Raw genomic sequence first — 16,171 nt, forward strand, 5'->3', positions numbered from 1 at the left:
GCAGTTAGTTACTATGCCTGGGCAACGCCAGGCTCTTCAGCTAATATATATATATATATATATATATATATAAATATATATATATATATATATATATATATTACATAGATACATAGATAGAAGAAAAGCTGGCAATTCACATGCCATGTACTGCAAAATCACAATGAGAAGTTAGAATAGAATGGATAGAGTAGATATATACACATAGAATACATAGAAATATAGATGTCAGTGACACACGCATATGTATATATATACATTATGTATATATATATATATATATTACATAGAATAAAAGCCGATAATTCAGTAGCCACACAGATAAGATCACAGCAGAAGCTGGCAGGGTAGAAGAGATGGATTACACACAGTAAATACACATAGAATAGGTAGATATATAGATGTCAGTGACAAACACAATTAGTGCAGTGTGTGCAAATTACTGCACATGTATTTAATTAATGAAAGATTATTTTTCTGAAAGTAGTAGTCCCATCAGCTGACACCACTGTCCGGAGGTAATCTTTATACCTCCAATCACAGCTGAACGCTCATGCTATCTTTTTACAGCATGAGAACCGTGGCTCTCTGACTGGCGGGGATGGTTTCACCACCTATCAGAAGCGCTACACCGGTGTTTCCATGCTGTCACACTCTGTGGAAAACACCGACTTTTGTGCTGTGTATGTTCAGCTATATTCGGCCAATAAATTGACGATTAAATCTGCAAATATTTCAAATTCAGCGATCATGAGACGAACCGAATATTGAAATATTCTCTCATCTCCACCAAACTGTGCCCTTACACAAAGAATATGCTTAAACCTTATATACAATTTTGCATTTCACACTTTCATGAGAAATAATCAAGAATTCTGAAACAATATTGTAATCTGCAAATTAATGAATGCAGTGACAAGGCATTTCTCATGTATAATGCTTTTATTACTATTTTATGACTTTATATGATTGCGAACAATGTTCCAGTTAAACATGCCACTTTACAAGCCTAAGTACATTCACAATGATACAGTAAATAATTGATGAGCTTTCAATGCTCTCAGTAGAAACTCAGCAGTCACAACTATCATCGTCTGATGAAATTAAAAATTATGCTTAACCACAGAATTTTTTGGGATTTTCATTACAGCAAATCAGAGGAGTTTTGCATGTTTCTAAATTCTAATATTAAGATATGTTAGGTATAGTAATGCACATTGGTAGCAAAAGTTAATGGTTTCTGCACTGTTAACAAAAGAGTAATTACACTGCGCTCCTGAAGTACAAGGAGTTTTAAATCCCCCTGTTTACACACCACCTTATTATCCTCTCAATCCCATTATGCCTCTGAATGGCCTCATATGCACAAGTAGAGCTGGTGCCATCCCTTATTACTGGTGGGAGAAGTTTGTTCTTTTTTCAATCATCTCCTTTTATAACGCACTAGCTAAAGAGCCTGGCACTGCCCGGGCATAGTAACTAACTGTGGTTAGTTATAGCAAATTATAATTATCCTCCATCCCATAGTCCCGTGCCCATATACCCATCATACATATCCTCCATCCCATAGTCGAGTGCCCATATACCCATCATACATCCTTCATCTCATAGTCTCATGCCCATATACCCATCATACATATCCTCCATCCCATAGTCCAGTGCCCATACACCCATCACACATCCTCCATCCCATAGTCAACCATTATGACATCATAATGAGCGGCGGGGCTTGCAATCTATGATGACATCAGCGTCGCCATGGCAACCATTGTGACATCATAATGAGGGGCGGGGCTTGATACACACACACTGTTTCCCCAGTATGCAAATAGGGGCATTATGACATCATAATGAGGGGCGGGGCTTGACACGCACACACTTTTTCCCCAGTATGTAGATAGGGGTAAAATTGTTTGGTGAATTGGAATGCCCGGGGTTAAAATTTTGCCTCACAACATAGCTTAGGACGCTCTCCTGGTCCAGACGTGTGACTGTGCCAAATTTTGTGGATGTAGCTGCGACGGTGCGGATGCCTATCCCAGACATACACACACAGGGTGGTTTCACATTAGCGCTTTTTAAGCTCACGCACGGCCGGGGGTAGCTCCGCCCACGAGCCGGCTCTCTGCCTGGCGTGCCCGCCCCTTGCTTGTAGCGCCGCCTCCTAGCGCACAGCGGCGCCTGCGATCGGCTCACCCTATCTTTAGCATAGGGTGCGCAGATCGTGCGCAGGCCGTGCGCTAGTTGCGCTTTGACCTGCGCTGCGCACTTTTGACGGTGCGCCGTGCGCGCCAAAATCCGAAAAGTTTGATTTTGGCGCGCAAGGCGCACCGTCAAAAGTGAGCAGCGCAGGTCAAAGCGCAACTAGCGCACGGCCTGCGCATGATTTGCGCACCCTATGCCAAAGATAGGGTGCGCCGATCGCAGGCGGCGATGAGCGCTAGGAGGCGGCGCTACAAGCAAGGGGCGGGCATGCCGGGCAGAGAGCCGGCTCGGGGGCGGAGCTACCCCCGGCCGTGCGTGCGCTTAAAAAGCGCTAATGTGAAACCACCCATACATACACACATACATACATACATACATACACACTTTGAGCTTTATATATTAGATAAGACATTATAAGACTGGAACCATGGAGGCAGGAATCTATCTAATTAATAGTAGTACCTCTGAGTTTATGTCCTCTCAAGAGAAAGCTTTTATGAAGAGTGAATCTAGGGATACGGTATTATACAAGGCATTGATACCTGTATAAGTAAAACAGAGTTAGGGTATGTGCACACGTTGCGGATTTTGATGCGGACCCGCAGCATTTTTGGACGCGCATAATTGCATCAAATCCGCAGTGTAGCGCACAACCAATGTTAGTGATTGGTAAAGTAAGAAATGCTGTGCACATGTCAATTCTTTTTGCGAATCTGCAGCAGCGGCTTTTAGTCTGTCATATTCTCTCTCTCAGACTAATCTGCAACATGTGCACATACCCTTAGCCCTATTGAAAAAAAAGTGAGACATTCAAGACTGATACAGATTGTTCCTATTTAGTGTCCAACAGGTATTGTCCAGATACCTAGTTACATAGTTAAGAAAAAAACTGAAAGCAGTCATGGAGTCCTATAAAAATTCATGACTTTATTAGGTACAAATATTTTAAAATGGATTAAATACAATATTGGGGGCAGAGAAAATATACACATCAGGTAATCACACATAGTTCACGGCATACAGGCCAAATCCTCTGTACCCATCCCTATTAATGAGTAATCACAAAATTGGTGTAGGTAGATAGATAAATACAATGCAAGTATTCAACTGGCACCACATGGGTTAAATGTGGACATGCTGTAAATACCACCCATGCAGGGCAGGAGCAAATGCTCAATATAGCCACAACATTATAATGCAATGCAACAAAATGGGGCGTACCAATTCTCATCAGGTGCCAAGAGGATTATACATAAGTATACTTCCCACAATCATAGATTAAGAGTCTGTGCTCACATATGAAAAGAATTAATAAATATATGTAGAAGTCTCATATACCGTCCTAATATATCCAGAGCACATGCACACAACAGCACCAGCGAGATTTGTATTGCAAGTAAAAGACATACACCAAAAACATTATTTATATATAATATTTATAACAATATTCTACTCGTGATAACCTGCTGTATAAGAACCTAGATCAGAAACCTGGTATTGGGAATGTGTTTATTACGACATATAATCTCCAACATGGGAAAATGCGATCGGCCATCAAGAGGGCTTGGTCCATATTGAGGGTCAATCCTATTATTCAGAAATTTCTCCCGGTTAGTCCATCCATCACGTTCAGACGGGCCAGGAATCTGCGTGACCAACTTACCCACAGTCACTATGAAGGACAATCTTTGTCTACTTTTCTTGACAAGATTCCCGGCAGGGGTGGTTGTGTACCGTTTGGCAGATGTGTCGCCTGCCCCAACATTGAACATAGTACTACTTTCTGTAATTCTGATGGGTCTAAATCATTCCCAATAAAACAGCGGATTACATGTACCTCGAGATGCGTGATATATTATGCCACCTGCCCATGTGGCCTAATATATGTGGGTTTGACCACGAGACAATTAAAAGTCCGTATCAGCGAGCACGTGTTGGGGATTCAGGCGGCCTCTGCCTGCACGGACACTTCCATGTTAAAAACCCTGCCACGTCATTTTAGAGAGTTCCATCAATGTAATGGCTCCCTGCTTAGGGTACGGGGTATTGACTCCCTCAATATTAACATCAGGGGGGGTGGATTATCCAGACGCTTGGCCCAGCTCGAAACTAGATGGATCAGGACACTAAAGACCATTCATCCGGATGGACTTAATGAGAACATGTCTTTTGTCCCTTTCCTTTGATTTCCATCTGTTGGCATATTATGCGCATCAGTGTACTTCACATTTTCTTTTATGTGATTCTAACCTTATTTTTGTTTTTAGTTTGGCAGATTGTTTTTATCTGTGTTGATGAAATCTGACATTTGGGATCTTACACACAGTGAAGAGAGTTTTTGGAGTGTATGTCATCTGCAAGAACAAAAGGTCTTCTTCTACAGCCCGGAACTTTTACCTCATATATTGTCTGTGCTGTGCCGCTATTAGGAGAGCTTTGGTATTTCACTTTGGTACGTCGTCCTCTCAAACTGTTCATCATAGTTTCTCTTCTTTTGGCACATTTATTATTTATTTTTATTGTCGTATGTATACTCTATATTCTCTGTATATAAAATATTAGTATTTAATTCGTTAGAGATGCATTTTTGATTGTGTAATATGACCCCATGGTTGTGCTATAATATAATGTATGGGTTTTTAGTAGTACACTTTTCTTCCTGCCACCGCTATTAGTTGCCCTCATGTTTGCCGTTAGTTGCAATGGCTGCCTATGATCATGAGCTACATTGCGCAGGCACCGCCTCCCTCCTATGCTGCGTGTTGGCGTCCCTCCTCCGGCCGTCTGACATCAGGTCACGTGGGACCCTGCGTGTTTCCGGTGTCAACATCCGGGGGAGGTACTTGTGCCTCTGCACAGTGTGGGTGGCGTGAGGGTGGATGGGCGCTTCCGGTTGGCACTGGATTTAAAGATGGCAGTCTCTCCCTCTCTCCACGCCCACTGAGGAAGGAGCTTTTGCTCTGAAACGCGAGTCGGGGAAGAGCTGAAGGTCGGGTTCCTCTGTGACATCTGCTTGCCACGTAGGTAAATAATGTTTTTGGTGTATGTCTTTTACTTGCAATAGAAATCTCGCTGGTGCTGTTGTGTGCATGTGCTCTGGATATATTAGGACGGTATATGAGACTTCTACATATATTTATTAATTCTTTTCATATATGAGCACAGACTCTTAATCTATGATTGTGGGAAGTATACTTATGTATAATCCTCTTGGCACCTGATGAGAATTGGTACGCCCCATTTTGTTGCATTGCATTATAATGTTGTGGCTATATTGAGCATTTGCTCCTGCCCTGCATGGGTGGCATTTACAACATGTCCACATTTAACCCATGTGGTACAGTTGAATACTTGCATTGTATTTATCTATCTACCTACACCAATTTTGTGGTTACTCATTAATAGGGATGGGTACAGAGGATTTGGCCTGTATGCCATGAACTATGTGTGATTACCTGATGTGTATATTTTCTCTGCCCCCAATATTGTATTTGATCCATTTTAAAGTATTTGTACCTAATAAATTCATGAATTTTTATAGGACTCTATGACTGCTTTCAGTTTTTTTCTTAGCATGCTTTCCGCAGTTGTCCCTGTAGTTGTCTTGTTTAAAGCACACATGACTGAGTGGTAGGTGGCAATAGGCCCTGCTATTATTGTGATATACTCCTACCCACATGTGTTATGTTTACCACAATTTACTCAAATCTAGTTACATAGTTACATAGTTGTGTAGATTGAAAAAAGACCTAGGACCACCAAGTTCAACCTTTCTCCACCAATTGTATAATTCGTCACTAATTTAACCCGCAATGTTACATGTACATGTGGGAATTCCCTATCAAATAGACATTCCACACATGTATTCAAGCTGTCTAGCAGTCGCTTATCATGCAGCTACAGCAACAGAAACTAAATCTCCGAGCATGCCAAAATACTCGGAGACAATCCGAGCATGCTCGGGGAGACCCGAGCAACGAGTATACTCGCTCATCACTACTGACTATGACTTTTGGTTATGTTTTTCTTTGTTGCCCAATTCTAGTATATGTATACTAGCTAACAGATATCTGAGATGCTTGTCTAACTCTAAACTCAGCACTTTTTGGCTCTTTTTCCCATCATTTTCACATTTTTTATAAGTATTATCTGAATCATAAAGTAAATAGGAATAGCAGTGTGTCAATATTTTACATAAGTGCACTTTTGAGTGTGCCTACCCTTTAAGTTTTGAATTTTTTAAAGTGTGGTAGGCACTGAAACAACCTGCAGACTGGTAGGCGTCTAGGTTCTGAGACTTGTCAGAAGAGCAATGTTCAAGAGGCAGACGTGTACAGCTTATGCATGAGCAGGGAACCATTGAGCCTGTACACCACTGTAGGCGTCACATCAAAAGTTTTCCATATTTCTCCAGAAGCTTTGCAAACATGTACAGATATATATTATCATATGTTTGCTATTAATTCCCACTGCAATACATTGTAAACTTTCTGTGCACTTTTTTTTACTATGCCACTCTATATAGGTGCTACAGACTGCCCAGTATACACAGTGTATGTCAAAATGACTTGCATTTGACATATGTTAGGTTAATTGTTATAGATACATTTGTAGAGTGTTCACCAAGGTCTGAACATAGCCTTAGATAAAATTGATACCTGCTTTTTCAAATATGCCATTTTATGAAAAAATATAAAGGAAGACCAATGATTTAGGCTCGTATTCTGTCCCAGACTTACATTTTTTCAAGACTCATGAATCATAATTACACTAAAATAATCAGTATTTGAAACTTATAACACAAATTGATATCATCCTTTTCTTTATATGTTTAGCACAATAATCGCAAACTTTAGTTATTCTAATATGGTGTTCATCTTTTAAAAAGCCACTCCAGGTTTTTTTTCTTTACTTATACTTATATTCTTATACTTACTAGATGCTGCCTTCAGGTCCTCCTGGTGCCGCTCCGGTCCCCCGGACCCATCTTGTGACCGCAACTTCTGACAGACCAGGAGACAGAGGTAATGGTCACATCTCTGAATGTAAGTCTATGGGAGCCTTGTCGTGGCCTTGTTCTGGCCCTCACAGACTTACAATGAGATGTGACTTCCGGATCGCCCAGCAACCACTGGAGCAATCAGACAGGTCTCAACCTGTTGGAGACTGATTGGAGTGGCCCTGATAAAAGATGAAGACAGTGGGTGATCAGTATGATATTGGGCGCAGGGAACTTAGTTTAGCTTCTATAAAATAATAAAAAAAAAACCCTGGAGTGGTGCTTCAAACTTTTCGATTACATTTTAGTTTGTTCACCTCACCAGTCCTCATCAATTGTTTTGCAATCCTGAGCACATATGTATTCTTATAAAAATAAAATATGTGTGTGATTTATATATACATGTGTGCAACATTGAGTCTGTGATAAATGTCAACTTATTAGGGATCTGTTAGCATTTACTGGAAAACAAACTGACTTTAGACTGCTTAGATGATCTGGGAACTACCAGTAATGGGAACCAGGCAAATCCTTGTAGTTGTCGTTGTTATTGGGATTATCTAGGGGGCCTTCAACAATCAGACATTTAGGAAACTTATATTTTATAGTATTCTTGGGCAAGTATGCCCAAACGCATATCCATATAACATGTATAAACAATGTATCATATTTAATCAATGTGCTTATCTGCTAGTTGATCAACTATGCCTTTAATGACATCACCAATGCATTGTACAAGTAACCAAAGCACCCCGTAAATATTGCACCATAAGAACTAGGTTCCACACAAGAATGATGACACTAATTTCTTACGCTTAGATTTTTTCGATAGCCATAATATAGTAAAAGTACATGAATTGGAAAGGCTGATGATGTAGTAATACTTTTTGCTTTGGTATTATCACCATGGACACAAATCATTTTCTCCAAATCTTTCCAAGTGCTACCTTTGCATAAGGGAAATATAAGCATCTGAAGAAAGGGCAGGGACGTACAAGTGAATGAAGCAAACAAGTGATTTTCAGCTCTATCTCAAAGAGCCCATTTATGTATTTATTGGGGGAGTTGAAATATTTTTCTTCCATTGTTTACTTGTACCGTTGTCCCTAGCAATGCTTAATAGAGTGACCTTAAAATTGAGCGGCAATGTGACCTTCTCCTGGCAGTTGACAACAGCAAATGTTTTGGTTCTTAATGTAAAAATAATGGTATCTAACAAATATCTCGTGTTACAAACGTTGTACATTGGCAACAATGTGAGGTTAAAGGCCATCTCTCCGCATTGAAAGTAGAGATGATTCTCACAACGGTAACAGTTTATGGAAACATATGACAAGGATGTCTATACCAAAGGTAATGTGTAGAAAAAGAAAAGCCACTGATTACACGATCACATAGGAGGGCTGTAGGAAAGAACTTTCGAGGGTCACAATATGCAAAAATACCTAGCTAAAGTACCTAACACAGGGATAACCTGTGCAGGACTCCTAATTCTACTAATCATATCATTAATAAATCACAAAACAAATAGCATTAGCCATTTCATATCTAACATAACTTAAAATTACAGGTTTTATAAAAAAAAATGCATTTTAGTTTGAAAACAGCTGAAAATCTCCTACTTAATCATCATGTGAACGCGAGTTTATAGCTAGGGTCTCTTCAGCTGCTTCGTATCTGCTGACAAACAAGGCTACAGTGAAATGCAAATTTTCAGCCAAAATGACAATGTAATACACTTTCATAATGAGCTAAATTAAATAGGTGATATACGGTGCTTACATACGCTCCAGGAATCTGACAATTCCCAGGGATTTATACAGTTACAGTCATTATATACTCAACCTAATAGTTACAAAACCCACAATTTCACTACTTGCATTGATGTGACATCTTTTACTCTATTATTACCAACAAGAAAGCAGATATTTCTAGCCAATTGAACAAAGCAAATCAAATATGAAACTACTATTATATTAGCATCAAATGCTATCGGTCTATAACAGAATGAATATACGTTATTATTCTCAATAGGCACGCAGATCAGCCAATGTATAGATTATTGGGACACAATGCTGTGTGCAGAGCTGGGGATCTGCTGGCTTATGTTACGTTCTGTTCATTCAAAAGTTTTTATCATTCGCCCTCAGCTGGTGAAAAATGGCACTGCAATTCTTCAAAGCTCAACCAAAAAGCTAGAGAAATGTGCCTCATCTTCCCCAGAGACACTCCAGATGCTGAACAAGAGGATATGGAAATCGAGAACCTCCAGCAAAATATGAATAATAAATTAACTACTCACAATCTGATACACAAGTTGCACTATTGATTAGTTCATTTATTTCGGCTATAAGAAACGCTGCCTATTTCTTTCTGAGTCTCACTGAGTCTTTTGCACTCAATCTAAGCATTACATATTGACATTTGCATTGCCCCTTGAGGGGTTAAAATTGACGCGATGTGCCATAATTATCTTCCCATAAGGCGAGTGTGAACTCAGCCTTGCAAATTAGGCTTATCTTTACGACGGTCACGTTGTTATGTGGTTTTATCATTTTTTTTTTTCGGTAAATGATGTCACCATTCAATGGTAACAGTATAGATGAACCGGTTGGTGCTCGAATATAAAATGTGACCTGCTTTGTATCTATAAGAGAAAAATTGGCAAGTATTCACAAACACACATGGCACTCCAGCAGTGCAAAGCTGGTAGAAAACACTTGAGCACTGATAAAAGCCAAGCCTATGCCTGATATAAATATAAATCTATATAGCTAGGTAAAATTTGGTGTAATGGTTGGAGCGCCATTCCTGATTGCAACCCGTGACGTGCAGTGCAGTGATTCCTCCCAACCTTTGCTAGCATGGGGCTAAATGCTTCTGAAGATGTGAAGCAAAGCTCATACCCACAAAATCCTCATGTATAATATTTTTTTTACAGCTTAGTAATAAAGACCACCATGAGCGGGTTTAATAAATAATTGCTCATTGACCTAATGCTTATACATACAAGTCATATAATAAGCTTGGATTTCATTTAGCCTGCATTGCTGTCTATGGGGTAAGTACAGATATTAAAACATGGGTTATATTGCTTTACTGGGGCATATGGACCACAGGTGACCCTCTAACACAGGTATAAGCATTCCTTAATGAACATAGGTGTCTAAGTTATACAAATAAGTCATTATGTGATAGCATGGTTGCCCTATCTGCACTAATGACACAGAACAGAGACAGCCAGCATACATAATTCATCTTTATCCACCATATTTAGCCTTGTGAGTGAACTATGGATGTAAAAAAACAATGATATGTCTGGAACTGAGTTCCAGGTGATAAGTGTTTTTAATATAGCTGAGAGATAGATTTCATAACACCATTTTTAAACATCCCCATTGCCCAGAGGAAGAACAGCAGACAGTCAGTGACTATCAGGACTATATCCCAAATATTACAGAGAACACTTATGAAATAGTAGACAAATGGCAGCCTTTGATAACGTATGGCTAAATAATAGCACAGCATAATTACAATCTCTTGCTGTCAAGTCTAGAAAATGCATCTGTCAAAGACTTCCATTAGTGCCTTAAAAGCCACCTGAATACTCGGTTACTATGTTTTATACACTACATCCTTATTACTGATACACAATATTCTGGCAAATAATAAGTAAAAGTGGGATCTCCTGTTTTTATATAACTTGGCTACATAACATTTCTTCCCTTTATCTGCCTCTGTCTCCCTTTAAGCTAAAGTCACCACAATTACATTGCACTGTTGACAGCCATTCATTTTTTTTTCCAACCTAGGCACATTTTACTGTTATCTAGGGTGTGCATAGGAGTGCCAGTGCTGGAGAACATTTAACAAGCAAAGTGACTGGAGACCTTTAAAACACACAAGCAATTACATGTACGACGTTTCCGAGAACACGACCCTCTCTCATTTCTGCCTTTGTATTGAGGTCTTTACATTCAGCTCCTTTTTCAGCAGCCTTTACAAATGCAGATCTTACAGAATTTACCATCAGCAGACTTGTGTGCTTCTTCCATCACATCTCTTTCTTCCACCCATTGATCAAGCCTCAGTAATCTGATTTGATTCCCTGTTATGTATCACTGCCCTACTATACAACCTCATTTCCCTAAGACTGTGCTTGCAATATGGAATGAAAGATGAGACAGAGGAGAAGGATTGGTACTCACCTTGTGGCTCTGTCAATTATCCCGGTGTTGTTCTCATAAGCTATGTACTGACCAAGCATGCACAAAGTCTGGAATGTGACATCCAACAACCAAAAGGTAGTAGATCTTTCAAATGCGTCCCCAAGCTCCCCTGCTAGTATTAATCCATTCAATATCAGAGTGTTAAAGGCAGGTCGTTCTCTGAACAACACCTTATCACGTTTAGGCTTCCTTCAAACTTGGTTTTTCTTTTTTTTTCCTCCCTCTAGTCTTCACATCATTCCTAATAATCCTCTTCGAGAGACAGCGACCAGAGTAAGAAACACAAAGCCCTCCACAATCCCATCCAGCTGCTCGTTTTGCCAAATATTGGAACCCCCCTCCGACACAAAGTAGATATTTTCCAGGTGCCTAAGGTGGTGATGGCTGGAGACAAACTTGATGCAAAGTGGTCTCACCTTGACTCTGCAGGCTTGAAAAAGCAAACTTTAAGAAAGAGTATCATGCAAGGATGTAAAAAAAAAAAGAGAGAGAAAGATCCGCTTTTATTCAAGGATTAAAAATACACTTAAATGAAATCCAATGCACTGTGATCCCCAGCTGATCTGTATCCCACACTTGTCTTCAGTCTTTCTGACTTAAAAGTATGTTCTTGATAGCACTGTGTTAATCCATCCACACTGTGATGTGCTGCCTCCTGCCTTTTAGCCTCCTTCTAACTCCTAGGGAGCTGTCCAGCAGGCAGGTGCTGAAGCTGGAGGCTGCTCACACTTCCATCCAACTCTCCCACAGCGCAGAACTGGAGGTAGCATGCAAGCTGCAGCCTTCTCCGAATGAGTCGCCACACCCCCATCACCTGACCTATATTGCAGCAGCAGCTTCCCAAGAGCATGTTAACTCCTTGCTACGGCTGTCCTACTATTATGAGCAGTCAGCTCGTCACACTGTTAAAGAGGTGCAATTTCAGTCTTTAACAAGGTCACATGTGGATACCATGCCTAGCGAGGAAGTAAACTTTCCTGATTAGATCACGAAGGAAACATGTAACACAAGGAGACTCCTGTTTAGTAGAATTAACCTAGATCTTTAGGTATCAATATGTTGTGAAGCTCACATCTACAAACGGAAAGGAATAGTTGTCAGCAACGTATTTGATTAAGGCAGAATATGCATCACTTCACTTTGCAAAGCGACGGAGACAAAACGACGCTGACATGACATTATACACACAACACTGTGTAAATGTTTTTCGCAGGTGGGGAAAAAATGCTGTATAGTGAGAATGTTTGTATCCACTCAGATATAGTCACATGACGCGTCCTCTGTTCTGCTGACGAGAACTGTCAGATGACATATCTATGCTATGGCAACCCAGTACAATGTACGAGCAGTGGTCGCCACCGTAACAAGGGGGACTAGAGGTAAAAAGGACAATAGTCTAGGGCAACTGAGCAAAAAGTAAAATGCATCAATGACATGAATAATAAATGCAGTAAGAAAACAACCTATTCAATCACCGGATACAGGTTATAGTTATTTTAGTGACAAAATGAACAATTGGTGGAGAAAGGTTGAACTTGACAGACCTAGGTCTTTTTTCAACCTAGGTAACTGTGACTTCACTATTGCATGCTAATGCTCACACAGTCTGTCCAGCATATGAAAGGTGGAGTTCCACCTTGTTGGTATGTCACATATGAAATGATGGGCTGGATGGCAGAAGTGACACTGCAGCACAGACAGGTGTGCAGCAGCAGGGTGAGAACTCGAAAAGTGTTCAAAGATGGCCCACACTTTCTGCAGCAGCTCTGACATATCAGTTAAATGTTTAAGGAAGCTCTTCACCACCAAATTCAGCATTTGTGCAAGGCAAGGAATGTGCGTCAAATCGGCTAGGCCCAGAGCTGCTACAATATTTCGCCCGGGCTTGTGGTTCAGTGGCACCAACCTCTCATCGGTCAGTTGATTGATCCCTGTACACAGCTCCTGAGCACTGTGTGATCTTTCCCTCAAACGCATGAGTTTCATAAATGCCTACTGTCATTTCCCAGAGATGTGCTGCTGGGATCCACTGACCATGTGCACTAACCCTCCCATGTACTCATACTCCAACTGAACAAGTGGTTGGACATCACTGCACTCAATCACTTCAACTTGAGGGGCAAGGCCAGGTAGATGGCCCTTGGAACGCCAGCTAGTGGAGTAATCAAAAAGCAGAAGTGACTGCTGCATAACTTGTGGTTCAGACCGCTTGACTGATTTTCTAGGGGGGAGGTGGAAGACAGATGCCCCTGGTTTTCAGGTGTCAACTCTGTGCTCCCAGCAGGGGAGTGGGTGGCAGACAATGCGAAGGAACTGAAGGTACTCTCAGCCTTTCAATCTAAAACTGCCTCTACATGTTCTATCTTCATCATTTGTCCACTGTTACGTGGGCCTCTGAAATTATGCAGAATGTCATGTCGCATGCGTGTACTAAAATAAGGTGTTTCATTTGGGTGAGTAACAGACAAATTTTCTGCATGCTCTCCCTGCAGCAGCTATGTCACCACCAGCAGTACCACACCAACATCCACTTCACCTGTTTAAAGCTCACCTCAATCTTTGCACCCAAAAAAGTGCACAATAGAGAAGAGAGAGAGAAAATGCCCAGCAGATTATCACATTGTTAGGGTACTCTCCAACAGGCTATATTACAGCACTCTGCACCTGGCTGTATTACGGTACTATACACCAGACTCTGTTAGAGTACTCTGTAAAAGGCTCTATTATGGTACTCTGCATCAGGCTCTATTAAGACAGTCTGCACCAGCCTCTGTTAGGGTACTTTGGAACCAGTCTCTATCCCCTTCATGACATGTGCCAAACAAGTACCACGCATGTCATTCCTCCCCCCTTTGATGTTTTCTCTGGTAGTGAACCCACATCTTTCCTGAGACATGTCAGCTGTTTTGAGTGCCGCCCAGCGCCGGCTCATAGCAAGTGAGTAATTCAGCTACATAAAGGCGATCTGATCATCGCCTTTATGTAGCAGAGTCGATCAGTTTAAGGCAACTTTTAGTCTCCCAAGGAGACTATTGAAACATGCCAAAAGTAAATAAAGTTTTTAAAAATATTAAAAAAATAAAAAAATAAAAAGTTTCTATGGTGTTATTGTCCTTCTGTAAAGCTGGAAATAACACAATTTATTACCGTGCCAACACAGACCACCCTCTGACACAGACTGCAGGGGGAGCCCAGTATCACACAGGAGAGGATTAGATACACGGCTCAGCAGTCAGTATCACACAGGAGAGGATTAGACACAAAGCTCAGCAGGCAGTATCACACAGGATAGGATTAGATACACAGCTCAGCAGTCAGTATCATACAGGATAGGATTAGGTACATGGCTCAGCAGACAGTATCACACAGGATAGGATTAGATACACAGCTCAGGAGACAGTATCACACAGAATAGTATTAGATACACAGCTCAGCACACAGTATCACACAGAATAGTATTAGATACACAGCTCAGCAGACAGTATCACACAGGATAGGGTTAGATACACGGCTCAGTAGTCAATATCACACAGGATAGGATTAGATAGACAGCTCAGCAGTCAGTATCACACAGAATAGGATTAGATACATTACTCAGCAGACAGTATCACACAGGAGAGGATTAGATACACGGCTCAGCAGTCAATATCACACAGGATAGTATTAGATACACAGCTCAGCAGACAGTATCACACAGGATAGGATTAGATACACAGCTCAGGAGACAGTATCACACAGAATAGTATTAGATACACAGCTCAGCACACAGTATCACACAGAATAGTATTAGATACACAGCTCAGCAGACAGTATCACACAGGATAGGGTTAGATACACGGCTCAGCAGTCAATATCACACAGGATAGGATTAGATACACAGCTCAGCAGTCAGTATCACACAGAATAGGATTAGATACATTACTCAGCAGACAGTATCACACAGGAGAGGATTAGATACACGGCTCAGCAGTCAATATCACACAGGATAGGATTAGATACACAGCTCATCAGTCAGTATCACACAGGATAGGATTAGATACACAGCTCAGCAGTCAATATCACACAGGATAGGATTAGATACACAGCTCAGGAGACAGTATCACACAGGATAGGATTAGATACACAGCTCAGCACACAGTATCACACAGAATAGTATTAGATACCCGGCTCAGCAGACGGTATCACACAGGATAGGATTAGATACACTGTTCAGCAGTCAGGATCACACAGGAGAGGATTAGACACATGGCTCAGCAGTCAGTAACACACAGGATAGGATTAAATACACAGCTCAGCAGTCAGTATCACACAGGAAAGGATTAGATACACGGCTTAGCAGTCAGTATCACACAGGATAGGAATAGATACACGGCTCAGCAGTCAGTATCACACAGGATAGGATCAGATACACAGCTCAGCACACAGTATCACACAGAATAGTATTAGATACACGGCTCAGCAGACAGTATCACACAGAATAGGATTAGATACACGGCTCTGCAGTCAGTATCACACAGGATAGGATTAGATACATGGCTCAGCAGTCAGTATCACACAGGATAGGATTAGATGCATGACTGATCAGTAAGTAACACACAATAGGATTAGGTACACGGCTCAGCAGTCAGTATCACACAGGATAGGGTTAGATACACGGCTCAGCAAATGGTATCACACAGGATAGGATTAGATACACAGCTCAGCAGTCAGTATCACACAGGAGAGGATTAGACACATG

General features: G+C 41.0%; 1 protein-coding gene across 12 annotated transcripts in view; it reads right to left on the reverse strand.

Moving 5' to 3' along the window:
- The window catches only part of LINGO2 (leucine rich repeat and Ig domain containing 2), a 2,318,940-nt gene extending 2,306,720 nt beyond the window's left edge, over positions 1–12,220 (reverse strand). For all 12 annotated transcript variants that reach the window (XR_012231562.1, XR_012231559.1, XR_012231563.1 and 9 more), the window contains exon 1: positions 11,413–12,220. The gene's annotated coding sequence lies outside the window, so the exon portion shown is untranslated. The remainder of the gene's footprint in view (positions 1–11,412) is intronic.
- Positions 12,221–16,171: the final 3,951 nt, after the last annotated feature.

The sequence above is a fragment of the Dendrobates tinctorius genome, unplaced genomic scaffold (genome assembly GCF_039654945.1).
Source record: "Dendrobates tinctorius isolate UK_male_01 unplaced genomic scaffold, ASM3965494v1 ptg000031l, whole genome shotgun sequence".
In the NCBI taxonomy this organism is placed as follows: Eukaryota; Metazoa; Chordata; class Amphibia; order Anura; family Dendrobatidae; genus Dendrobates; species Dendrobates tinctorius.